The sequence below is a fragment of the Lithobates pipiens genome, unplaced genomic scaffold (genome assembly GCF_037356315.1).
Source record: "Lithobates pipiens isolate NorthernLeopardFrog02 unplaced genomic scaffold, aLitPip1_a1.2 Scaffold_23, whole genome shotgun sequence".
In the NCBI taxonomy this organism is placed as follows: Eukaryota; Metazoa; Chordata; class Amphibia; order Anura; family Ranidae; genus Lithobates; species Lithobates pipiens.
The window spans coordinates 54,459,514-54,482,222 of NW_027507785.1; the positions used below are offsets into that span (position 1 = coordinate 54,459,514).

The following is a 22,709-nucleotide window of genomic DNA, read 5'->3' on the forward strand; positions in this document are numbered from 1 at the left end:
TGACAGGACCTCTTAAATATGAGATCTGGGGGGTCAAAAAGACCTCACATCTCATATTTACACTAAAATGCAATAAGAATAAAAAAAAAATGTTGTTTAAAAAAAATAAAAAAATGTCCCTTTAAAGCGGGAGTCCGCCGTTTTTTTTTTTAAAAGCCAGCAGCTACAAATACTGCAGCTGCTGACTTTTAAAATAGTGACACTTACCTGTCCAGCGCGCCCGCGATGTCGGCACCCGAAGCCGATCTCTCGATCGTCTCTCGGGTGCTGCCGCCGCCATCTTGGGTATGGGAATCAGGAAGTGGAGCCTTTCGGCTTCATTTCCCGGTTCCCTACTGCGCATGCGCGAATCGCGCTGCGCAATAAGGATGGTCCCCACTGTCTCTGGGATCCTTGTGTTTCCCAGCAGACAGCGGGGGACCTTCGGAAAAGGGGCGTAGATTCTGCAGAAAGGGGCGTACCTTCTGCAGAATCTACGCCGGAAGTGGGTGCAGATACCTGTACTGTACAGGTACCTGCACCCCCCTCCCCCCTGAAAGGTGCCGATTGTGGCGCCGGACGGGGGGAGGGTTCCAATGAGCGGAAGGTCCACTTTAGGGTGGACCTCCGCTTTAAGAGCTATAGGCGAAAGCGACGTTTTGACGTCGCTTACCCCCTGAAATGGTATGGAACCGGGTGGGGGCCATCTTCCCCACACTCAGATCCATGCCAAGCACGAGAAAGGACCCGATCGCCTCCACCGCTGCCGGCTGCTCCGGTAAGCGGTGGAGGGCACCGGAGCGTGGCGGGAATGGGGGGGGGGCCTCTTCACCCATCGATAAAAGTGATCTTGCGGCGAGTCCACCGCTGAGACCACTTTACTCTGAAAGCGGACCACCAGCTGAAGAAGTGAATACCGGGGTTATGGCAGCTAGCTGCTACTATTAGATTGTAAGCTCTTCTGAGCAGGGCCCTCTTAATCCTCTTGTATTTTATTGTATTGTAACTGTATTGTCTCCCTTTTTATATTGTAAAGCGCTGCGTAAATTGCTGGCGATATATAAATCCCGAATAATAATAATAACAACAATATTCCACTTCAAAAAGCCGCTGTATAATGACGGCGGGCGGTTTGTACGTGGTTAAAGCGTGACATGTTAGGTATCTATTTACTCAGCGTAACATCATCTTTCACATTATACAAAAAAAAAGGGCTGTTTTTTTTTTTTAATTATTCATGAAACAGTTGCCCCCCCCCCCCAAAAACGCATTTTAAAAAATTGCTGCGCAAATATCATGTGACATAAGAAGTTGCAATGACCACTATTTTATTCCCTAGGGTGTCTGCTAAAATAATTATATATATATATTTAATGTTTGGGGGTTCTGAGTAATTTTCTAGCAAAAAAAAAAATTATGATTTTTATATTATTGTGATTATATGATTTATATTTTCACAATCTCCCATCATGCCTCTGCCTCTGGGAGTCATGCTTGTAACTCTCAGCCTTGCAATGCCTCATGGGACTTGTAGTTCTGCAACAGCTGGAGGGCCGCCAGTTTGAGACCCCTGCTTTAAGAGGTTAAAAAGAAAATAAAGTGTATGTGTATATATATATATTTAATGTTTGGGGGTTCTGAGTAATTTTTTAGCAAAAAAAAAAATTATGATTTTTACATGTAGGAGAGAAGTGTCAGAATTGGCCTGGGTTAATTACCATCAGTAATATACAAATAATTATTATATATTGTTTTTAAGGTCATTTACTATATTTTCACAATCTGTACGCAAGCAGGTGGCTTAACGGACAAATTACTGAAGTTTGAAGTTATAACTTCCAACCAGTAATTTCACAGTAAATAGATAATAAATAAATTATTATATTAAAACATATAGCATAGAAATATATGATTTAGCTTGAATATAACTGTACCTTTTCAGCAGGCAGCAGATTCTCATTCTTCCTCTTAACTGTGTGAGAAAAACATGGGATTGTGGGTAAATCTTATACCTATAAACACGTTTTTTTCCTTGTCGTTAAGAGGGCTGGGCTGGAAGGGAGAATTTGTCTTTTAGACACACGCCCCCTTCTATGACACTGCAGTGAGAGGCGTGCCTTTATTGGACAGCTGAGACCAATGGTACTTTACCATTGGTCCAAGACTCCAAGCTGTCCATTGAGCTCAATGGCTCTGACAAGAAGTGAGAGGCACTGTGAGCTCATCCTCTCAGTCTGCTGCAGGCAGAGTGTGTCAGCTTGTATTTAAAGTGGCCGCTCTGTATTTAGTTTCTGACAGGCTGCGCAAGGAGCCCGGTATCTCTGGAACCATAGGTAGCAGTAGCCTCAGTGGTAGCTAAATACCCCCCCTAATTTGGGGTCTCTATGACCTCAGGTCGCCGAGTTCCGACCCTCGAAGCTCGTTTTTTTTAATTATTATTATTGAAAAAAAAAATGTATGTTCATGGCAGGTGAGGCCCTGCCTCACCTGCCTCCCCTGACTGCACGTCCCTGTTACTGGCCTATGTGCTAATGCAGTAAGCAGTATGATGAATAGTAGATGAACGCTGAACACCGAGCGGCTCGCAAGTGCATAGCAAGTGAAAAACAGCCTCAGCCATGGTTCCACCTGATAGCCACGCCCCACGGATGTGTTTCACCCTGGCTCCAGTTAAATAAACACATGGCCCATGGTTCCTCCCGATAGCCACGCCCCACAGATGCATTTCACCCCGTTTCCAGCTGCATAAACATATGGCCCATGGTTCCTCCTGATAGAGCCACGCCCCACAGACGCGTTTCACCCCGACTCCAGCTGCATTAACACATGGCCCATGGTTCCTCCTGACAGCCTCGCCCCACCCACAGACACGTTTCACCCCAGCTCCATAAACACATGACCTATAGTTTCTCCCGATATCCAGGCCCTACAGACGCATTTCACCCTGGATTCAGCTGCATAAACACATGGCCCATGGTTCCGCCCAATAGCCACGTCCCACAGACGCATTTCACCCCATTTCCAGCTGCATAAACATATGGCCCATGGTTCCTCCTGATAGCCACACCCCACAGATTTGTTTCACCCCAGCTCCAGCTGCATAAACACATGGCTCATGGTTCCTTTCGATAGAGCCACGCACCACGGACGCGTTTCACCACGACTCCAGCTGCATAAACACATGGCCCATGGTTCCTCCCGATAGAGCCACGCCCCACGGACGCGTTTCACCCTGGCTCCAGCTGCATAAACACATGACCTATGGTTTCTCCCGATATCCACGCCCCACAGACACATTTCACCCTGGCTTCAGCTGCATAAGCACATGGCCCATGGTTCCTCCTGATAGCCACGCCCCCACAGCGCCCCACAGATGTGTTTCACCCCGGCTCCAGCTGCATAAACACATGGCCCATGGTTCCTCCCGATAGAGCCGCGCGCCACGGACGCGTTTCCCCCCGAACTCCAGCTGCATAAACACATGGCCCATGGTTCCGCCCGATAGAGCCACGCCCCACGGATGCGTTTCACCCCGACTCCAGCTGCATAAACACATGGCCCATGGTTCCTCCCAATAGTCACGCCCCACAGATGCGTTTCACCCCGGCTCCAGTTGCATAAACACATGGCTCACGCACAAGCTATGGGCCTCAGCTCCTGTGTGAATGAGGTCTTATATATCAAGAACTGTGAGGATACTCTCCTATGATAGATACAACACAATGGTGTGCTTTGTGCTCTGCCTACTGCAGCAACGTATATGCCATCCCCTGCATAGCTCTGTATTTTGTAGTTCATGGGGGTAGGGGAACAATAATAGGGGGGGGGGGCTGTCATGCAGAAAGAAGAACTGTATGGGTGGAAGACTATCAAGTCTTGAGCTGAACTGCATGGCCTGCAATGGATGAGGTCCGATACGTCACAGCAGGTCACATGACCGAGTTCTTAGCCTTTTCAGTGACAAATTTATGTCCATAAAACAGAAGCGGGAGGTCACCGGCGGGCTTTTGTTGATCCTACAAGGTCTTGTGCTTGCTAAATGGAGGAAAAGTCCCTGTGCCGTCCATATTGTGCAATCACACAACTTGAGATGGAATCTAGAGCACATATTTTGACTCTGAGTCAGGTCTGTTTGGCTGAAACGCTCACTGTCTTGTGCCCGGTGGAATCCCTGGAGTCATATATATGCTAATGCAACATTAAAACGCACTTAGAGCTGAACTGAAGGCATTTTCATAACACTTGTGAGCAGGCGGGTTATTTATCACCGATTAGCCATGCAATGGGGTGAATTTACTAAAGGTAAACAGGCTGTGCACTCCGCAAGTGCTGTTGCTCCAGAGCTTAGTAAATGAGGTGAAGCTTCACTTGCAAAGAATTCCCAATCACGTGCAAAGGAAAATAAACAAAAAATAAATTTTTTACTTGCACATGATTGGATGATGGAAGTCAGTCAGCAGAGCTTCCCCTCATTTACTAAACTCTAGCAAGTGCACTTGCAAAATGCACAGTCTATTTGCCCTTAGTAAATCAACCCCAATGTCTCTTCTCTTCTGCAAAAAAAAAAATACACCTACCTATCTGCTCGTCATGTATACTGAGCTGCGCATGCGAAGCTCAGCTTACATTGCCAGGACGGACCCAGCGTGCCAGGAAGAATAACTCCTGCCAATGAAGAGGCCCAAAGACCGACACTTGGGAAAATGCCAGCATCAGCGAGGGACCCCTCATGGACTTCGGACGTTAGAGAGGAAGTAAATTTACTGACTTTAGTTCCACATTAACCACTTAAAGCGGGAGCCCGCCGGGACTCCGCATTTTTTTTTTTTTTTTAAAAGCCAGCAGCTACAAATACTGCAGCGGCTGACTTTTAAAATAGTGACACTTACCCGCCCAGCGCGCCCGCGATGTCGGCACCTGAAGCCGATCTCTCGATCGTCTCTCGGGTGCTGCCGCCGCCATCTTGGGTATGGGAATCAGGAAGTGGAGCCTTTCAGCTTCATTTCCCGGTTCCCTACTGCGCATGCGCGAGTCGCGCTGCGCAATGAGGATGGACCCGCTGCCTCTGGGATCTGTGTGTTTCCCAGCAGGCAGCGGGGGACTTTCGGAAAGGGGCGTAATCTACGCCCCTTTCCGCAGAGAGCTATCCAGGAAGTGGGTGCAGATACCTGTACTGTACAGGTACCTGCACCCCCCTCCCCCCTGAAAGGTGCCAATTGTGGCGCCGGAGGGGGGGAGGATTCCAATGAGCGGAAGGTCCACTTTAGGGTGGACCTCCGCTTTAAGGGCCGCCCTATAGCAGTTTTACTGCTACAGGGCGTCACCTCTGCACCCTGTAACAGTAAAACTGCTATAGGACAGCCCCAAAAGGGGTTGTAAAGGCGGAAGGTGCATATGCAATGATAAAAAGCCTTCAGTGTGCAGCAGCCCCCTAATACTTACCTGAGCCCCATCTTGATCCAGCGATGTTGCATGAAAGACTCAGCTGCCCCGGGACTCTCCCTCCTCATTGGCTGAGACAGCAGTGTGACGCCATTGGCTCCTGCTGCTGTGGGCCAAAGTCAGTCAACCAATGAGAATAGAAAGGGGATGGGAGCGGGCCACGGCTTCTTGTCTGAATGGACACAGGGAGCTGCGGCTCGGCTCGGGTGCCCCCATAGCAAGCTGCTTGTTGTGGGGGGCACTCAACAGGAGGGAGGGGCCAGGAGCACCGAAGAGGGACCCGAGAAGAGGAGGATGTGGGGTGCTCTGTTCAAAAACATTTCACAGAGGAGGTAAGTATAACATGTTTGTTGTTTTTAACAAAAAAAAAAAAAAGAAGACTTTACAATCACTTTAAAGTGGTTGTAAACCCTTTACAACCACTTTATACTGCAGGCAAGCCTATAGATAGGCTTACCTGTAGCTACACTGGATATCTCCTAAACCTGCACGGTTGGCTGGTGGCGCCTCTGCAGTGGTCCTCATTCACCACTCCGGCGGCCGATATCTCTCCAGAGGGGTTACTTGATTGGCCGGTTACTGTGATTGGCCGGAGCCGTGATGACGTCACTCCCGTGCATGCGCATGGGAGCCGCTGGCTATGGCACAGTACAACTGAAGCAACAGCCACAGTACAACCGAAGCCATCGGCACATGCGCACTTAAGCAAACTCAGGCAACGGCACGGCACGTATGTGCCGCTGCTTCAGTTGCACTGTGCCATAGCCGGCGGCTCCCGCGTGCATGCACGGGAGTGACGTCATCGCGGCTCCGGGCCAATCACATTAACCGGCCAATCAAGTAACCTCTCCCTGGAGAGATATCGGCCGCCGGAGCGGTGAACGAGGACCGCTGCGGAGGCGTCGATCTCAGGTAAGTAATTCATAATGAGCTAGTATGCTATGCATACTAGCTCATTATGCCTTTGTCTTGCAGTTTTTTATTTATTTATTTTTAAAGTGTTTACAACCACTTTAAGTCAGGGGTCTGAAACTGGCGGCCCTCAAGCTGTTGCAGAACTACAAGTCCCATCATGCCTCTGGGAGTCATGCTTGTAACTCTCAGCCTTGCAATGCCCCATGGGACTTGTAGTTCTGCAACAGCTGGAGGGCCGCCAGTTTGCTTTAAGTGGTTAAAAAGGAAATAGTGTATGTATATATATATATATATATATATATATATATATATATATGTGTGTGTGTGTGTGTGTGTGTATGTATATACATATATACACTGGTGCACATGCCTCCTACCTGGAGGAGCTGGATCATGTGTATGTATATATATATATTACACGCATGATCCGGCTCTTCCAAATAGGGGGCACGTGCGCCACCAGCGGCTTTCTCCCTCTGTGTTCACACATAGCGGGAGCTGATGGGCGGGTACGGAGGGCTTGATGTCTGTTGACTGTGCAGTGTGGCAGAGCTGTGTAAATCTCAGAACTGGATGGACAGAACTACAAATCCTTTGGCAGGTAGAACAGCTCCCTTACCTCCTCTGTGGTTTTAGCCGTGCCTTTCATTCTGAACCCCAACCCACATATACAGCAGAGTGCCAACGAAGCATTAATGTTATAGCACATCATGGTGCACAGCTATACATGCGCTGTGGTGTGATGTGTTCCAAAGAATGGTTTCAGGTCTGTTGAAATACCATTTGGCAGTTTTTCCTCCCAGCATTCACCCGTAGGGATGAGCTCGGGCGTGTTCGCATGTTCCACCTGCAGAGCCCGCCAGGAAGTCGGCGCAGCGCTGCGCTAATCACAGGCAGGGAGACATTTCCCAATCTCTGCAGCCGGGGCAATGTCTCACTGCCTGTGATTAGCGCAGCGCTGCGCCGACTTCCTGGCGGGCTCAGCACGTGGAGCATGCAAACACGCGGGAGCTCATCCTTATTCACCCGTAATTGAAATGTTTGCTTTGGGCAGACTGATCCCTTAAACGGGAAGTCATTTTTTTTTTTTTTTTCAGAGAGCGAATCGTTTTCAGAGGCGGCAATAATTTGAGAAAGTCACGGCATTGTTTGGGCGCATTATACCGCCGTATTGTGCACAGCTGTGATGTCTGTCTCTGTGACAGCAATATCGGCAGGAGGTAACCTGATTTGTGAGCCCACATAATGGAATCGGCACTATTTAAATGTCAAGTTCTTATTTTGTAAATGGCTTGCTTTATGGCTTGTGCACAGCGCAAAAATCTCCGCGGCCGTAAGCGAGACTTATTTATATCCTTAGTCGATAAAAGGACAAGCTCCCGGGCCCTTCTCCCGACAATAATATTTCCTGCGGTTTTTATTTTTATTACACTTAAAGGACCAGAAAAGCTAACACACAAATTACCTTTATGCTAAACGCTTAGTCCTGCCCGCCAAGGCCTCGTTCACACGGGTCGCACGGCCGCGCATTTTGGGGTAGAGGTGAAAAAGGACGGAAAAAGCTTAAAGCGGTATTAAACCCAAAACCAAAAATGCCATATATTGTAGATTACCAATCATTAGATGTGATTGCTGCAAATTTTTCTTTCTTTTTAGACCCCTTTCACACTGGGGCGTTTTTTCAGGCGTTTTTCATGCGCTTTAGCGTTAAAAAAAGCGCCTGAAAGAAGCCGCAACTGCAATCCCAATGTAAAAGCCCGAAGTGCTTTCACACCGAGATCCCTTTCACACTGGGGTGTTTTTCAGGCGCTTTAGCGTTAAAAAAAGCGCCTGAAAGAATCGCAACTGCAATCCCAATGTAAAAGCCTGAGTGCTTTCACACTGAGGCGCTGCGCTGGCAGGGCTTCAAAAAAAGTCCTGCAAGCAGCTTCTTTGCAGCGCTTTTGGAGCGGTGAATACAACGCTCCTAAAGCGCCCCTTCCCATTGAAATCAATGGGAAGCGCCTGTAAAACGCCTGAAAAACGCTATTGGCAGCAGCGTTTTGTGGGCGCTTTTAACCCTTTATTTGGCCACTAGCAGGGGTTAAAAGCGCCCCAATAACGCTCGAAAAACGCTGGTAAAGCGCTGCTAGTTTAAGCGGCGCTTTACGAGCGTTTTTCGGGCGCTGACATTGTGAAAGGGCTCTTAAAGCACTTGGGCTTTCACATTGGGACTGCAGATGAGGCTTCTTTCAAGCGCTTTACAGGCGCTTTTTTTAACGCTAAGACCCCTTTCACACTGGGGCGTTTTTCAGGCGTTTTTCAAGCGCTTTAGCGTTAAAAAAAGCGTCTGTAAAGCGCTTGAAAGAAGCCTCATCTGCAGTCCCAATGTGAAATGTCAGCGCCCGAAAAACGCTCGTAAAGCGCCGCTTAAACTAGCAGCGCTTTACCAGCGTTTTTTGAGCGATAATGGGGCGCTTTTAACCCCTGCTAGTGGCCAAATAAAGGGTTAAAAGCGCCCACAAAACGCTGCTGCCAATAGCGTTTTTCAAGCGTTTTTCGGGCGTTTTACAAGCGCTTCCCATTGATTTCAATGGGAAGGGGCGTTTTAGGAGCGTTGTATTCACCGCTCCAAAAGCGCTGCAAAGAAGCTGCTTGCAGGACTTTTTTTGACGCTCTGCCAGCGCAGCGCCTTGGTGTGAAAGCACTCTGGCTTTTACATTGGGATTGCAGTTGCAGCTTCTTTCAGGCGCTTTTTTTAACGCTAAAGCGCATGAAAAACGCCTGAAAAACGCCCCAGTGTGAAAGGGGTCTAAAGCGCTTGAAAATCGACTGAAAAACGCCCCAGTGTGAAAGGTGTCTTAGTATCCCCCCCACCCCCGTTTTCACCTGGTGATTTGACTAGTAATACCCCTCCTGTATTCGAGCGCTCCCACTCTGGATGAAGGAGCACAGGGGGCAACTTTGGACAGCAGCATTGTCAGGCTGGGGGAGGGGGGGAGTGTAAAGCCCCATACACACTATTGCCCTGTACACACGGTCGGAAATTCCGACAGAAAAAGTCAGATCGGATTTTCCGACAACATAATCCGATCGTGTGTGGGCTCTATCGGACTTTTTCCGTCGGAAATTTTCTGCCTGAAAAAATTTGAGAGCTGGATCTAAAATTTTCCGACAAAAAGAAAATCCGATCGGATTTTTTCCGATCTTTTGTAGAGAATTTCCAACAGATTTCCGACAAAGTGCCACGCATGCTCAGATTAAATTACGAGACCAAAGCTATTGGCTACTGGCCTCTTTGTAATCCCGTCGTACGCAACGAACGTCACCGCGTTCCGAACGATCAGATTTTCCGACAACTTTGTCTGACTGTGTGTATGCAGCACAAGTTTCGGCCAAAATCCGTCGGGAAAAAAAAATCAGGCGGATTTTGTGGTCGGAATGTTCCTGACCGTGTGTACAGGGCATCAGATTTTCTGCTGATTTTTGTCTTCAGATTTACCAAAACCATGTAGTAGAAGGGACTGCCTGATTGCATATACATTGAAACTCCAAAGGTTTGACCTCATATTATACGGTTTTGGTAAATCTGAAGGAAAAAAATCAGCAGAAAATCTGATAGTGTGTATGGGGCTTCAGATGGACTAGCAGATTTAGATACACTTACAAATGGAAGCCAAACTCCGGCTAATACTTTATAATCAGTTACAGCAGTTTTTTATTTTTTTCTATTTTTGGATAACGGTTTTACATAAATAAATAAAATTGTGAAAAGCTCAAATATATATAACATAGTTCCCAACTGTCCCTGATTTCGAGGGACTGTCCCTGATTGGGAGCAATGTCCCTCTTTCCTCCTCATTTGTCCCTCATTTTGGTCTGATCTATATAGATATAGATATATAAAATGCACGTTTTATCTATCAAAAAGTGTTTTCCAGCGCTAAACCTTTCATCTGATTTCTAAATTGCTGCATTTGTAAATTCCAAAAGCCAATATAAAGGAATAGTAGTGGTAAAAAAAAGCACTTGTGGGTTTAACCAATCTTGTTTTTTTGTAAAATTCTCCTTTAAGGGGGCGTGGCAAGGGGTGTGTCCTATTCCTGCATACTTTTGCGGATAGGTGTCCCTCATTCCCATCTCAAAAAGTTGGGAGGTGTGGTATAATAGTGTAAACAGTGAAAGAAGTGTATATACAGGTTTGCTCATAAGTTTACATACCCTGGCAGAATTTATGATTTCTTGGCCATTTTCAAGAGAATATGAATAACACAAAAAATTTTCTTTCACTCATGGTTAGCGTTTGGCTGAAGCCATTTATTATCAATCAGCTGTGTTTACTCGTTTTAAATCATAATGGCAACAGAAACTACCCAAATGACCCTGATCAAAAGTTTACATACCCCCAGTTCTTAATACCATGTATTGCCCCCTTTAACATCAATGATAGCTTGAAGTCTTTTGTGGTATTTGTGGATGAGGCTCTTTATCTTTTCAGATGGTAAAGCTGCCCATTCCTCTTGGCACAAAAGCCTCCAGTTCCTGTAAATTCTTGGGCTGTGTTGCATGAACGGCACGTCTGAGATCTCCCCAGAGTGGCTCAATGATATTGAGGTCAGGAGACTGAGATGGCAGATCCAGAACCTTCACTTTATTCTGCTTTAGCCAATGACAGGTGGACGTGGCCTTGTGTTTTGGGTCATTGTCATGTTGGAATGTCCAAGTACGTCCCATGCGCAGCTTCCTGGCTGATGAATGCAAATGTTCCTCCGGTATTTATTGATAACCTACTGCATTCATCTTGCTATCAATTTTGACCAAATTTCCTGTGCCTTTGTAGCTCACCTATCCTCAAAACATCAGCGATCCACCTCCGTGTTTCACAGTAGGAATGGTGGACCTTTCATCATAGGCCTTGTTGTCTCCTCTCCAAATGTAGTGTTTATGGTTGTGGCCAAAAAGCTCAATTTTGGCCTCATCACTCCAAATGACTTTGTGGCGGAAGGTTTGAGTCTTGTCTCTGTGCTGTTTGATGTATTGTAAGCGGGATACTTTGTGGCATTTGCGTAGTAATGACTTTCTTCTGGAGACTTGACCATGCAGCCCATCTTTCTTCAACTGCCTCCTTATTGTGCATCTTGAAACAGCCACACCACATGTTTTCAGAGAGTTCTGTATTTCACCTGAAGGTATTTGTGGATTTTTCTTTGGATCCCGAACAATTTTCCTGGCAGTTGTGGCTGAAATTTTAGTTGGTCTACCTGACCGTGGTTTGGTTTCAACAGAACCCCTCATTTTCCACTTCTTGATTAGAGTTTGAACACTGCTGATTGGCATTCTCAATTCCTTGGATATCTTTTCATATCCCTTTCCTGTTTTATACAGTTCAACTACCTTTTCCCCGCAGATCCTTTGACAATTATTTTGCTTTCCCCCCCATGACTCAGAATCCAGAAACATCAGTGCAGCACTGGATGAAAGATGCAAGGGTCTGTCAGGACTCGGGAGTCCAGAAACTCATTGTGACCTTTTATACAAACACACACTAATTACAAGCAAACAGATCACAGGTGAGGATGGTGACCTTTAATAGCCATTCAAACCCCTTTTGTGTCAACTTGTGTTCATGTTATCAGGTCAAAATAACCAGGGTATGCAAACTTTTGATCCGGGTCATTTGGGTAGTTTCTGTTGTGATTACGATTTAAAAAAAAGAGTAAACACAGTTGATTAACCATGAGTGAAAGAAAAGTTTTTTGTGTTATCATTCATATTCTCTGAAAAATGGCCAAGAAATCATAAATTCTGCCAGGGTATGTAAACTTATGAGCACAACTGTGTGTGTGTGTGTGTATATATATATATATATATATATATAGCTATATCTTTATCTATATACCCTGTTTCCCCGAAAATAAGACAGTGTCTTATATTCATTTTTGCTCCCAAAGATGTGCTAGGTCTTATTTTCAGGGGATGTCTAATCCACCTGTGCCATCTTGATCCCCCCTTCTAATCCACCTGTGCCATTTTGATTACCCCCTTCTGATCCTCCTGTGCCATTTTGATCCCCCCCTTCTAATCCACCTGTGCCATCTTGATCCCCCCTTCTAATCCACCTGTGCCATCTTGATCCCACCCTTCTAACCCACCTGTGCCATCTTGATCTCCCCCCTTCTAATCCACCTGTGCCATTTGACCCTCCTCAAATCCACTGTGAGCCCCCCACCCCTGTGTGGATTATTTACCCTCTCTCCTTCAATGTGCCCGACTCCTGCCCCGCACGACTCACTGTCTTGTGAAGCAGACTCCGTCAGGTGGCAGAAGGCATCAGCATGTCATGGCCTCGGCGCGGGCTCTCTGATGACGGTGACGTCACTCGCCACCGCTACGGTCCAGAGGAGTCAGACTCCTTACGGTACTGTAGCTTCAGGTGGCTTTATTATCGGGGAGGCCTTATGTTCGGTGGAGGACTTATTATCGGGGGAAGCCTTATTATCGGGGGATGCCTTATATTTCTGCAAGATGGAAACCTGGTGGGAGGTCTTACTTTCAGAGGATGTCTTACTTTCGGGGAAACACGGTATATATCTATATATCTATATCTATCTATCTATCTATCTATATATATATATATATATAATATTGCTATTGACACCAAAAAAGTGCTCACACTTACACCTATATATCAAAAAAACTATATAAAAGAACAGTACGGTGCAATAGGCTAAATACATTAAGTTGTATATATGTGAATAAGCAATCACTACAATATCCACTGTTAACGTGCCAACACTTACCTTTCCCTATAAATAAAAGATAAAAGAGAGGGTATGACAGGGTCACGTAAATTTGTTGTGCCACATCCTAAAACATCACAACAAAGAAGAGGGGGTCCCCTGGGGGTGGACTTTTAAGGCACGTACAAATTATAATAGTATATAAATTATTTGATTACATAAAACCAACAAAAGGTAATTGAATATACAGTATACATTAAAAAGTACACCAACAGGTATATATACAACCAGTATTGATGCTATGTTGTATCATTCATTTGAACAGAAACACCCTACGCGTTTCGGAGCTTGGAAAAGCGTGTCCTTCTTCAGGGGTGTGTGGATACAATGTTTCTGTAGAATCTAATAAATGGCAAGGAACAGGGTAGCACAGTTATATAGTATCTAAACAGGTGGTGACACACGGGTGCAAAAAAATAAACAGACACAATTTCAAAATACTTACAATACTGTTAACATATATGACAATAGCCGCTGGGCACCATTTGATAAAAGAACAAACAATTGTACAGGACCATATGGGTATATTTGACTCCGCCAATGCTCGAGGTATATGCCCCAGTCTATCTCTATTCAATAAAGTGTTGTAGAGATCCTGCAGGAGTGGTGTGAAAACAGGTCTGCAGTCCCCTATTTGTTATAAATAAAAGATGATCATTGTAAGCACCCCTGTCAGTGATAAATGGTTTGTCTCATCCCTGTGAACTGCTTTCATCTGGAAGTGAGCTGGTTCTTTTTAAAAAAAAAAAAAAAAAACTGGCTGGATCACCTGGTAAAAATAGAAGATAGAAAGCCTAAAAAAGAAAAAACGAATGCAGTCATCACATTGGTAACTTTTTTTTTTTTTTTTTTTTTTGGAAAGCGTAAGCACGATAAGAAAATCGGAAGTTAGATTTTGTCCGACAAACGATCTGCCGATATTTTCAGATCGTTAGTACGATGCTTTTGACAGCCGATTCCGATTTCTCATATGACAAAAGCTGGATGTGCAGACTATAAAATTTTAATCGCACGTGAACACAACGTCCGATTTTTTATTTACTGAGTATGGTTTTCATCTGAGCGCAAGACTACGCATTCTCAGAAACGAAAGAACACAAAATACAAAACTATTCAACGCACGACGTCACTTCTGATGTGCTCCATCGTACGAGAATTTTCATATGGGGAGTAACCTCTTCACTTTGGACATGAGACTAGCATACAACAGAAAACGGACGAACGGTCGTCAGAAAATCTGATTGTGTGTACGAGCCTTAAAGCTGGGTACACACTATGCAATTCTCTTCAGATTTTTTTCCTTTAGATTAAAAAAAAAAAACATGTAATATGAGGTGAAACCAATTTGTATGCAATCAAGCAGGCCCCCTTGCACTACATAGTTTTGGTAAATCTAAAGGAAATCAGACAGCAAAAGTTGTATAGTATGTATGGAGTATAACCCCCATCAGATTTTTCTTTTACCATCTGTGTCCTATTGGGGGGGGGGATTTACCTTCACTTCCTGTCCCATAGCCAAACAGGAAGTGAGATGGAATTCTTGCAAATTAAGGGAATCCCTTGGGGCTCCATAGGTCACCAGAACTACTTCTCTATACTTCTCCTTTAGGCCAAGTTCACACTGGCATTGAAAGCAGGCGTTTGAGGGGTGTTTTTTTTTTTTAATGCTCCCCAAACACCTATGCAAATCATACAACGGACAGCACGCAGTGTTGTTCACATGATGAAAAAAAATTAAGCGTTAGCAAAGCATTGCTTCAAAATAGAAGCTTCGTGTCGCGTCTGGAGGAGTTTGAAGCCTTTTAAAAGCCTCTCATTTAAGTAATGTTAACGCTCTGCAAGTGCAAACGCACGGGAAGGCGGTTGCAGCGCAATAAAATGAGTTTTAAAAAAATTATGCAGGAGGAATATAGTGTCCCACAATGCCCTGTAATGATAGAGGAGAGCATAGAGCGTCCTGTAGTCACTTCCTTCTATGCACTTCCTGACAGACAATTGGATGAAGGCAGTAGTGTCTGGGTGCCCTTCTCCTCTTCCTCGGCTCAGCCAATCGCTCAGACAGCAGAACCATCTGCAGGAGGCAAAACATGAGATAAAGCCGAGTACAGGAATCCATGCTGCTGCCCTCCCTGCTAGGGGGCGTGCACAGGAACCATTCACCAGGACAAGCCACACCTCCAACTCTAGTTCCTGTAATGTCACTTCCCTTTAAAAATAAAAATAGGCGATCGTGGAACGCTTTTACCACACATCAAACGCTTCAAAATCGTGCATAGGGTGTTTGGGGAGTGTTTTTAAAGCCTCATTAATGCTTGTAAAATGCCAGTCTTAATGCCCATACTAAATCACATTAATGCCAGTCTAACGCCCATATTAAAGCACACTAACTCCAGTCTGATGCCCATACTACAGTGAGTTAACGCCAGTCTGACACCCATACTACAGTGCGTTAATGCCAGTCTAACACCTATACTACAGTGCGTTAACGCCAGTCTAATGCCCATACTACATTGCGTTAATGCCAGTCTAATGCCCATACTACAGTGCGTTAACGCCAGTCTGACGCCCATACTACAGTGCATTAACGCCAGTCGGAAACCCATACTACAGTGCGTTAATGCCAGTCTAACACCTATACTACAGTGCGTTAACGCCAGTCTAATGCCCATACTACAGTGCGTTAATGCCAGTCTAATGCACATACTACAGTGCGTTAACGCCAGTCTAACACCCATACTACATTGCGTTAACGCCAGTCTAATGCCCATACTACAGTGCGTTAACGCCAGTCTGACACCCATACTACAGTGCGTTAATGCCAGCCTAACACCTATACTACAGTGCATTAACGCCAGTCTGCTGCCCATACTACAGTGCGTTGACACCAGTCTAATGCCCATACTAAAGCGCATTAACGCCAGTCTAATGTGTCTACATTGTGTTAACGCCAGTCTAATGCCCATACTACTGTGCGTTAATGCCAGCCTAACACCTATACTACAGTGCGTTAACGCCAGTCTGATGCCCATACTACAGTGCGTTGATGCCAGTCTGATGCCCATACTACAGTGCGTTAACGCCAATCTAACGCCCTTACTAAAGCGCATTAACACCAGTCTAACGCCCATACTAAAGCGCATTAACACCAGTGTAACACCCGTATTACAGTGCGTTAATGCCAGTCTAACACCCATATTAAAACCAGTCTAATGTCCATACTAAAGCGCATTAACACCAGTTTAATGCCGAATACTAAAGTGCATTCATTACAGTTTAATGCCCATACTAAAGCGCAATAACGCCAGGCCTTACAGGAATGAAACAAACCATTTACCACTGACAGGAGTGCTTACAGTGATCAGCTTTCATCTCTTTATGTAAAATCTTTATCCCAAAAGAAAAAAAAAACTGCTGTAACTGATTATAAAATGTTAGCTGGAGTTTGGCTTTGTTGGTGTATTTATATATGCTGACTCTTAATACAGTTTTGGATTTAATATTATTATAATATTTAATATTATGCATCTTTAAGGAATTTAGCAAATTGTCAATTATTACCTGCTTCTGCCCTGGAGATTCTGATGTAGACCCCTTTTCTCAGGCTGACTGCAGAGTTGGAGGGTCCTCCTACCCTACAGCCACCTGACCAGTCCCAGTGATGTCATAATAAAAACAGCAGCACCAGGTCCAGTTCCAGAGCCTTTGATGGCAGTTACCATTCAGGTGAGAAGGCGGAGGGAATATCTGAGGAGTCCTGGACACGGGATCCGGATTCTGCCACTGCAAATAAGAGAGATTAGAATTTTATTCACAGAAAATTGCAGCAACACTTCACTCTCCCACTCAACTTAATGACTAGTTGGAATCCCCGCTGCTGCCAGCGTTAGTAAATAGATAGGAAGGTCGATTATATTCACTTTTTTTACATCACTTCAGTTACTTCCTGGTTCGTGGCCTAGGGGAAAATGATGTCATACATCACCGGGAGTCTTCAGGAGAAGAGGAGGGAGTTTTCTCAGCTAAGCACATCCTCCTGGCCTGTATGCTTGAGGTAAGGGCAGAGGGATACCAGGAAGTAAATGCTGCATGAATCATCTGCCCTTACTCAAGATGGCGGAAGCTAGAAAGGCTTGGGGGGGGGGGGTCAAAGTAATTTCTCAGCAAAATAAATCATGGAGACAGGGATTGATGGATGGGGTGGGGGATAAATAGTGGTTTTGGTTTGTGGTATTCGGGTGTAGTGTAGTTCCGCTTTAATAGAACACAATGACATGGCATGCGTGTCAAGAAATAAAAAAATACATGGAGTATTCCTTTAACCACCCGCCGGCTGCATTATAGCCGAATAGGGTCCAGTTCTGGGGGGGCATCTACTGACGTCCTCCCTCCACGCCGCCTGCTGCGGTGCGCTCCTTCGGACACAGCTGATCACAGATCAGGGTAACGAGCCAATCCCAGCGGTTCTTTACCGTGTGATCAGCTAGTGTGAAAGGGGACATCTACACTCATAATAAGGGCACTGATCATCAGTGTCCTCATGATCAGTGCTGCCAGTCAGTGCCTCCTCATCAGTGCTCGTGAGTGCAGCCTATCAGTGCCCTTCAGTATGGCCTATTAGTGCCGCCTATCAGTGCCTCCTCATCGGTGCCACCTATCAGTGCAGCCTATCAGTGCCCTTCAGTAAGGCCTATTAGTGCCCATCAGTGCTGCCTCATCGGTGCCACCTATCAGTGTGCAGCCTATCAGTGCCCTTCAGTAAGGCCTATTAGTGCCCATCAGTGCTGCCTATCAGTGCCTCCTCATCGGTGCCACCCATCAGTGTGCAGCCTATCAGTGCCCTTCAGTAAGGCCTATTGTTGCCTATCAGTGCCTCCTCATCTGTGCCACCTATCAGTGTGCAGCCTGTCAGTGCCACCTATCAGTGTGCAGCCTATCAGTGCCCTTCAGTACGGCCTATTAGTGCCCATCAGTGCTGCCTATCAGTGCCTCCTCATCGGTGCTACCTATCAGTGCCCTTCAATGAGGCCTATTGTTGCCTATCAGTGCTGCCTATCAGTGCCTCCTTATCGGTGCCACCTATCAGTGTGCAGCCTATCAGTGCCCTTCAGTACGGCCTATTAGTGCCCATCAGTGCTGGCTATCAGTGCCGCCTATCAGTGTGCAGCCTATCAGTGCCCTTCAGTAAGGCCTATTGTTGCCTATCAGTGCCTCCTCATCTGTGCCACCTATCAGTGTGCAGCCTATCAGTGCCCTTCAGTACGGCCTATTAGTGCCCATCAGTGCTGCCTATCAGTGCCTCCTCATCGGTGCTACCTATCAGTGTGCAGCCTATCAGTGCCCTTCAGTACGGCCTATTAGTGCCCATCAGTGCTGCCTATCAGTGCCTCCTCATCGGTGCTACCTATCAGTGTGCAGCCTATCAGTGCCCTTCAGTACGGCCTATTAGTGCCCATCAGTGCTGCCTATCAGTGCCACCTATCAGTGTGCAGCCTATCAGTGCCCTTCAGTAAGGCCTATTGTTGCCTATCAGTGCCTCCTCATCTGTGCCACCCCTCATACTCTGCTACTCCCCCATGTTATGTGCCCCTCATACTCTGCTACTCCCCCATGTTATGTGCCCCTCATACTCTGCTACCCCCCCCAATGTTATGTGCCCCTCATACTTTGATACCCCCCATGTTATGTGCCCCTCATACTCTGCTACCCCCCCATATTATGTGCCCCTCATACTAGGCTACCCCCCCCGTGTTATGTGCCCCTCATACTCTGCTACCCCCCATGTTATGTCCCCATCATACTCTGCTACCCCCCCCCCCAATGTTATGTGCCCCTCATACTCTGCTACCCCCCCCAATGTTATGTCCCCATCATACTCTGCTACCCCCCTCCCCAATGTTATGTCCCCATCATACTCTGCTACCCCCCTCATATTATGTGCCCCTCATACTCTGCTACCCCCCCCCAATGTTATGTGCCCCTCATACTCTGCTACCCCCCCAATGTTGTGTGCCCCTCATACTCTGCTACCCCCCCCAATGTTATGTGCCCCCTCATACTCTGCTACCCCCCCAATGTTATGCACCCCTCATACTCTGCTACCCCCCCCTGTTATGTGCCCCTCATACTCTGCTACCCCCCCTGTTATGTGCCCCTCACACTCTGCTACCCCCCCATGTTATGTGCCCCTCATACTCCGCTACCCCCCATGTTATGTGCCCCTCATACTCTGCTACCCCCCATGTTATGTCCCCATCATACTCTGCTACCCCCATGTTATGTCCCCATCATACTCTGCTACCCCCCCATGTTATGTGCCCCTCATACTCTGCTACCCCCCCATGTTATGCGCCCCTCATACTCTTCTACCCCCCCATGTTATGTGCTCCTCATACTCTTCTACCCCCCCCATGTTATGTGCCCCCCATACTCTGCTACCCCCCATGTTATGTGCCCCTCATACTCAGCTACCCCTCCCCAATGTTATGTGCCCCTCATACTCTGCTACCCCCCCATGTTATGTCCCCATCATACTCTGCTACCCCCCCCCCCCCCATGTTATGTGCCCCTCATACTCTGCTACCCCCCCATGTTATGTGCCCTTCATACTCTGCTACCCCCCCATGTTATGTGCCCCTCATACTCTGTTACCCCCCCCCATGTTATGTGCCCCTCATACTCTGCTACCCCCCATGTTATGTGCCCCTCATACTCTGCTACCCCCCATGTTATGTGCCCCTCATACTCTGCTACTCCCCCATGTTATGTGCCCCTCATACTCTGCTACCCCCCCATGTTATGTGCCCCTCATACTCTGCTACCTCCCCCCCATGTTATGTGCCCCTCATACTCTGCTACCCCCCCATGTTATGTGCCCCTCATACTCTGCTACCCCCCATGTTATGTGCCCCTCATACTCTGCTACCCCCCCCATTGTATGTATCCCTCATACTATGCTACCCCCCATGTTATGTGTCCCTCATACTTTTCTACCCTTCATGTTATGTACCCCTCATACTCTGCTACCCCCTCATGTTATATACCCTTCATATTCTGTGGCCCCCCTATGCTATGTGCCCCTCATATTTTGCATCCCCTCCATGCTGAGTATCCCTCATACACTGTGCCCTCTTATATTATATGTCCCTCATACTCTGTGACTCCCCCATGTTATAACACCCCCTCTATGCTTTATGCCCTTCATTCCCTGCTCCCTCAATGTAGCTATCATACCCTCAGCCCCTCATTTTATGTACGCCCCTTTTATTCTATACCCCTCATTCTCTGTTTTCTGCATTTTATATGACCATTATACTCTGTACCCCATAATATTACTCTTCATACCCTGTACCCCCCATGTTATGCCCCCTTCCTCATATTCTGTATCCCCATGTTATGCACCCTTCATTTTTTGTGCCCCACTCATATTACGTACCCCCTATGTAATGCACCCGTCACATTCTGTACCCCTCATGTTATGCCTCCCTCATGCTCTGCACCCTGTTGTAATGCCCCCCTCATATTCTGTACCCCCTAGTCCATGCCCCCTCATATTCTGCACCCCTTAGTTCATGCCCCCTCATATTCTGTACCCCCTATGTCATGCACCCCTCATATTTCGTACCCTCCATGCTCATTCTGTATCCTCCATATTCTGTACCCCAATGTTATGTACCACTCATGTCATGCACTGCTCATATTATGTTCTCTGCCATATCATGCCCCCCTCACATTAAGTACCCCCATGTCATGCCCCCCATATTCTTTACTCCCATGTTACGTGCCCCACTCATATTTTGCCCTTCATATCATGTCTCCCCTCATGCCATGTCCCTACTTATATCCCCCCATGTCACGCCCCCCCTCATATTGTGTGCTCCTAAGTTATTTGCTACCCTCATATCCTGCCCCCCATGTCATGTACCCCCTCGTTCTGCACCCCTCATATTGTGTACCCCCCACATTATGCCCAGCTTATATTTTATACCCCCTATGTCAAGCTTCCCTCATATCCTGCCTCTCACATCATCTCCCCCTCATGTTATGACCACCTCATATCCTGCCACCCTTATATTCTGTACCCCCGTGGTATGCACCCCTCATATCCTGCCCCCCATCCCTCATTCTGTACCCTCATATCATCTCCCCCTCATATTATGTAACTCCCATGTCAGTCACCCTTCACATTCTGTACCCCCCATATTATGCCTCCATTTATGTTCTGCACCCTGTTGTAATGCATCCCTCATATTCTGTACCCCCATGTTATGTACCCTTCTTGTCATGCACCCTCATATAATGTATTGCCATGTCATGCCCCCCAATTCTGTTCCACCATGTTATTGCCCCTCCATGTACATACACCCTGCTAAAATGCCCCCCTCATATTATGTACTTCATTGTAATGCGCCCCACCCATTATACACCCCCATGTCATGCCCCCCTCATTGTGTACCCCCATGTCATGCCCCCTCATTGTGTACCCCCATGTAATGCCCCCCTCATTATATACCCTCATGTCATGCCCCCCATAATGTACCCCCATGTCTTGCCCCCCCTATTGTGTACCCCATGTCCTGCCCCTCTCATTGTGTACCCCCATGTAATGCCCCCCTCATTATATACCCTCATGTCATGCCCCCATAATGTACCCCCATGTCTTGCCCCAATTATGTACCCCATGTCTTGCCCCCCTCATTGTGTACCCCCATGTCTTGCCCCCCTCATTGTGTACCCCCATGTCATGCCCCCCTCATTGTGTACCCCCATGTCATGCCCCTCTCATTGTGTACCCCCATGTCTTGCCCCCTCCTTGTGTACCCCCATGTCATGCCCCTCTCATTGTGTACTCCCATGTCTTGCCCCCCTCTTTGTGTACCCCCATGTCATGCCCCTCTCATTGTGTACCCCCATGTCTTGCCCCCCCTCATTGTGTACCCCCATGTCATGCCCCTCTCATTGTGTACCCCCATGTCTTTCCCCTTCATTGTAAACCCCCATGTCTTGCCCCCCTCATTGTGTACCCTCATGTCATGCCCCTCTCATTGTGTACCCCCATGTCTTTCCCCCCATTGTGTACCCCCATGTCATGCCCTCCTCATGTCATGCCCCTCTCATTGTGTACCCCATGTCTTGCCCCCCTCATTGTGTACCCCCATGTCATGCCCCTCTCATTGTGTACCCCCATGTCTTTCCCCTTCATTGTAAACCCCCATGTCTTGCCCCCCTCATTGTGTACCCTCATGTCATGCCCCTCTCATTGTGTACCCCCATGTCTTGCCCCCCCTTATTGTGTACCCCCATGTCATGCCCCTCTCATTGTGTACCCCCATGTCTTTCCCCTTCATTGTAAACCCCCATGTCTTGCCCCCCTCATTGTGTACCCTCATGTCATGCCCCTCTCATTGTGTACCCCATGTCTTGCCCCCCTCATTGTGTACCCCCATGTCATGCCCCTCTCATTGTGTACCCCCATGTCTTGCCCCCCTCATTGTGTACCCCCATGTCTTGCCCCCCTCATTGTGTACCCCCATGTCTTGCCCCCTCATTATGTACCCCCATGTCTTTCTCCCCATGTTCATGCACCCTGCAGTAATG

General features: G+C 47.0%; 1 protein-coding gene across 3 annotated transcripts in view; it reads left to right on the forward strand.

Annotated features, from left to right (window-relative positions):
- The window catches only part of CCDC71 (coiled-coil domain containing 71), a 92,403-nt gene that overhangs the window by 44,454 nt on the left and 25,240 nt on the right, over positions 1-22,709 (forward strand). The window lies entirely within an intron of this gene.